Here is a 5563-nt window from a genome sequence, read left to right on the forward strand (position 1 = left end):
GTCTACAGCCATGCTACCCTGAACAAGCCCAATCCCGTCTGATCTCAGAAGCTAAGCAGGGTCGGACCTGGTTAGTACTTGGATGGGAAACTACCTAGGAAGACCAGGTGCTATAGGCATAAAAATTTTTTAAAAAATAAGGAATTGTAAGCTGACAGGGTCCTTGCAATCTGTGAGGTCAACCAAGGGTTGCTTCGCCTAAAAAAATAAGTAAATAAATAATGTTGTGGAGACTCAGCTGCTCAATGGTGCCATGGCACCTCTGATTCACTTAGCTTTGCTCTCATGGTAGCAAGATGGCTGCTGCAGCTCCAGGCATTGTGTTCACATTCTAAGTAGAAAGCAGAGGGAGAAATATGTTGCCAACCACACCTTGCTCCTCATTTGGATAAAGTGAAACCTTTCTGAAAACTTTGAGCAGCCTCCTGCTCCTATCTTATTAACCAGAACTCAGAAATACAGCTTCCCTAACCTGTAAGAGAGGGTAGGAAAGGTAACTTTTAGCTTTTCTAGACTGTACAGTGGCAGAAGAGAAAATTAGGTAAGGAATGCCAAATAATGTCAACCACAGGAAAGCTTATAATCAATATAGCAGGATAATATTTTGGGACGATTTACCTATGTTCTTTTCAATTTTCTTATATTTTCTTTTTTCTCCCCTACTGTCAAGCTGAAATATGTGCTTGTCACCTCAAGAGAGGAATATGAGAGGGTGGGAAGCAGAAAAAGCCAAGAGTCTGACCTGTGTCCCAATAGCTTACATTCTTATTGTAGAAACATAAAGACCAAAAATAGGCTTATCACCTTCAGATCAGGAATAGTCTCCTGAGGTTCAGGGGAAAAGAAAGAAGCAGGAGAGAGATAATAAAAAATAGAGTTTGTGAAGTCTCTGAAGGCAAGACCCTGAACCTTACTTCTTGTAGGAGAATGCCAAAACTCCAGAGAGAGATTTGAGAAACCCAAGAGCAGATGGAAAGAATGCTTTATAGAGTAGCCTGGTTCCCAGCAGGTGTGGGAGCAACAGAACAATCCCTGAGCCTTGAGGTTGGTCCATAAGAGGCCAAAGAGCTGCACAGACAGAAATAAGGTGGCCTGTGCAAGTTGAAGGTCAGGGGCAGATGGCTGAGGGCTGCTGTCTTGGGCACACCTATATGGACAGAGGACTGCAGGATAGACACTGCCCACCATAGCTGGGCACTTCAAAGCCACCCAGGAATTAGACACATTCATATAAAAGGGTGAAAGTGCCATCCTGGCTTGAAATAGAAATCTTGCTGAGTTACAGAAAACATAAAGGAAGTTCTTTATGCACCCTTGAGGGTGTGGACTGAGGTCATACTCTATGGCAGAGAGTCTGGTTGCCTCCCCCAGCATCCATTCTCCCCTTGTTCCTTAGGAATGAACCCTTGTTTTTAGCTAGGCATATTGCACAGATGCCCTTGGGCAAAGTATGATCATGTGACTAAGCAGTAGCCAATAAGATGTGAGCAAAATTGCTCTGTGGGACTTACAGGAAGTAGACTTAAAAGGGAGAGATCTACTCTTTGCCCTTTCTTCCTGTTGCTGTATGATATAAGGCAGCTCCAGCAGCCATCTTTGTCCAAGAAGTGACCTTGAAAATAGAAGGTGGGAGAGAAAGTGGAGCCTGAGTCTATGTGCCATGGCCATATCATCTTGCACTGTCTGCCTCCACACTTATTTAATGTGAATGGGAAATGCACTATATTGGTCTGTATGCGGTGCCATAACAGAGTGCCACAGGCTGGGTGGCTTAAATGACAAAATGTATTTTCTCACTATTCTGGAGGCTAGAAATCTGAGATCAAGGTGTCAGCAGGTTGCTCTCCTTGGCTTATAAATGGCTGTCTTCTCCCTGTCTTCACATGATCTCCCCTCTATATATCTGTTTCCTAACCTCCTCTCCTTACAGGACACCAATCACGTCAGATTAAGGCCCACCCTAATGACCTCATTTTACTTGATTTACTTCTTTAAAGACACCATCTCCAAGTACATTGACATTCTGAGGTGCTGGGGTTCAAGACTTCAAAATACGAATCGAGGGGGGTGAACACCACTCCATAACATATACTTGCTAGCAGGAGCCGGGCCTGCCTAGCAGTGCATCTCTGGGTAAATAACCCCCTGCCCTTTCTGAGACTCAGTTTTCTCCTTTGTGAAGCAAGGGGCTTAACATGCTGATGGCTGCAGTTGTGCATTTTGCTTCTCAAAGCTCCCTCTAAGGCTGCTTTTCACCTAAATTTAGGGCCAATCTGTCCTCATTGTGGGCTTGGCGGAGCTGGAGAAAGCTGTGGGTTGACTCACAAAGTGATGGCTGTGGGCCTTCAGCCTCCCCTCCCCTGGTTCACTCCCAGTGTTTCTTCCTCTCCTGCCGTGAGGCTCTGAACTGGCTCAGGCCCTCTACTGACTGTTGACTGCCCTCCCAGGATGCTCTTGGAGGACATGTGGATAAGAGTTGTGGACAAGGCCTGTTCCCGAGGCCAGCATCCTTGCCTAGCCTGCCCTGGAGCTCAGAGAAGGGGCGAGAGTTACATTGGACAAAAATCAATGCTAGGTGCTTTTCATGGCTAGCTCAAGAACCCTCATTTTATGGTTGGAAAAACTGAAGCAACTCCTTTACACTCACTTACACCTGTGCCTTGAGTCCCAGCCCCTCCCACCTCTCTGAGAACTTCTCCATATTTTCTCCCAACTGGAATCCATCCCATTAATCTTTTAGAATAATTCACCAATTTAAAGAAAAATAACTAAAAACAAGAATAAAGTTACATTTGTCATCACGTTCCCCATTCTCCCCATGCTCCAACCCCTTTGTGGTAACCACTTTTTACTTTTTTCCTCAGTGTGTTTTTATGCAAATACAAATACATTTCCATATTTCCCATTTCCCCCATGTCTTACACAAAAGATGGTACACTAAATATACTCTTCCTCCTCTTGGTTTTTTTTCACTTAACAGTTTATCCTAGCAATGTTTCCATTACAGTACATATAAACTTTTTTCATTTTTTTGTAGCAGCAAAATATTCCATTTTACACATGTACCAGAGTTTATTTAATCAGTCCCCTGTTGGTGGCCTCTTGGGCTATTTCCAGTCTTGTGAGAAAAAAGTCAACAGGAACAACAACCAACGCACCACACACACACTCTCTTTCATCCATGCCAAGTGGCTCTGTAGCATAAATTCCCAGAAGTGAGACTGCTGAGTCAAAGGATAAATGCATTTGTAATTTTGACAGATAAGATAAATTGCCACTCACAAGAATTGTATGAATATGCACAATCTATCTGAAATGTACACAAGGGCCTGTCTTTCGCCTCACAAGAGTCAAAAATGACAAACTAGGGAAAAATATCTCATATCATAAATAAAGGGCTCTTCTGCCCAATATATGGAGTTCTTAAAATCATTAAGAAAAAGACCAATTAACCAATAGCGAAATGGGTTAAAGAATTAAAGAGATATTTTCTAAAGAAAAATTTTCTCCTAGACCAATAAAAGGTGACAAATTCATTCATAAAGAAATGCCCATCAAAACTATAATGAGAGGATTGTTTTCACCTATCAAAGAGTGGCAAAAAAAATTCAAAAGTTTGACACTTCATCATTATTTATATATTCTCAAAGTTCTTCCTTCTGAAAAAATTAGTAAAGTAACTCTCACTTGCCCTCTCCATACACTTCCTTATTTCCCTTCTCCACAAGCAAACTCTGGAAACAACTACCTAATGTCACTGCCTCCATTTGCACGCCTACTGCCAGGGCAGCAGTTCTCAACTGGGGGCGATTTTGCCCTCCAAGGGACATTAGGTAATATCAGGAAATGATTTTGGTTGTCACAACTGGGGTGTGGGGTCCTGCTAGCATCTAGTCAGGGATGCTGCTAAACATCCTTCAAAGCACAGGACAGCCTCCCAGCACAGAATCATCCAACTCAAATGTCCACAGTGCCAGGGTTGAGAAACACGGCATTTAGGTTGCCTCTGGCATCAAAGGTAAGTCCAGTGGACTTGTTCTAAGTCTTCCTCTCATCCCCTCAGCAGCATTCCGCATCGTTGACTCTCCCTCTCTCCTTCTTGAAAAGCTGACTCTGTGACATCGGCTTCCCTTTCTCCATTCCCTTTACTGGCTCATCTCCTTCTAGGTGGCAATTAAATATGGGGGTTCCTCAAGATGGGGTCCTACACCCTCTTTCCCCTCATTCCACACTAACCCTAGTTGATGTCACCTACTCCCTTGACTTTAATCACCATCTTCCCAAACCTCACCTTCAAGCTTCATTTCTGTACATCCAGCTTCCTGTTCCACAATTCCACCTGGACATTTCCAAGGCCCCTGGACCACCAGGCCAAGCTCACTCTCGTGACCCTCTGCACCAGCCCCTCTTGGCATTCCCTATTCCAATGACTGGAAAAACCAGCAGTCTAGATATGCAAGCCAGAGCCTAGAAGTCATCCTCAACACCTCCCTCTTCCTCAAGTCTCGCCAAGGCCCGAGATCCACCCTCAAAATATCTTTCTAGTTCATCCACTTCTCCCATTCCCACTGTCACCAGTCTGCTCCAGGCCACCACCACCTTTAGCCCAGTCCACTGTACCATCTCCTGCATTGGCTCCCCGCCACCACTCTGCCCCCCAATAGCCAGAGGGAGCTTTTCAAATCACAAATGTGATTATGTCCCTGATTGACCTCTGATTGCTCTGATGATCAAATCAAAACCCTTAACCTGCTGACAAGGCCTGGTCCCTGCCAGCTTTATGTCACTGTGGCAGAGGGGACCCGTGCCCCAAATGACCTTGCAGGGGCCTTCCCACCTGCAATATTCTATAATTCAGGCTCCTGGCCATTTATAGCCCTTAGGCTGGCTATACAGTGACACTTGAGTGACACAAACCTGAAAGAACTGGGTGGCAAACTATGTTGCTAGTTGGGGGAAGAACATTCTAGACAAAGGAACAGGAAGTGCAAAGACCCTTTAGGAACAAGACTACTTGAATTATCTATCTTTCCCCACATACTTATTGGCTGTTTCTGGTTATTTTGAAACTGCCAGTTCATGATCTCTCCTCTTTGTTCTATTGGTTTTGTGGTCCTTTTCTTTCTGACTTATAAGAGCTGATTTAATATTAAGGATATTAGCCTTTATCTGTCATTTGTATTCTACACTTTAAAAATAGTTGGCCATTTCTAAGGGTTTTATTTGTGGTAGTTTTTGCTGTATAGAAACATTTTAATTTTTTTATAGTCAAATTTGTGATTTCTGAGCTTGGTTTCTCACCTAGAAAACACTTTCCCACTGAGGTTATTTTTTAAATTGTATTCATATTTTCTTCTAATTCTTTTATAGTTTTATTTTTAACTTCGAAATCTTTGATCCATCTGTTGTTTCCTATGCTTTTAACGAGTGAGACATCCAGTAAGTGACGATCCAGATTTAGATTTTTGAAAGCCTATTGAGTTACCCATCCATTCCTCCAAATTTGAAATGCCCTGGTGTCAGGTACCACTATACTCGATTTGGCGGTAGAGTGGGGGCGGCG

General features: G+C 43.5%; 1 pseudogene; it reads left to right on the forward strand.

Moving 5' to 3' along the window:
* On the forward strand, window positions 1-119 carry LOC112481594 (annotated as a pseudogene).
* Window positions 120-5563: the final 5444 nt, after the last annotated feature.

The sequence above is a fragment of the Pteropus alecto genome, unplaced genomic scaffold (genome assembly GCF_000325575.1).
Source record: "Pteropus alecto unplaced genomic scaffold, ASM32557v1 scaffold44, whole genome shotgun sequence".
Lineage (NCBI taxonomy): Eukaryota > Metazoa > Chordata > Mammalia > Chiroptera > Pteropodidae > Pteropus > Pteropus alecto.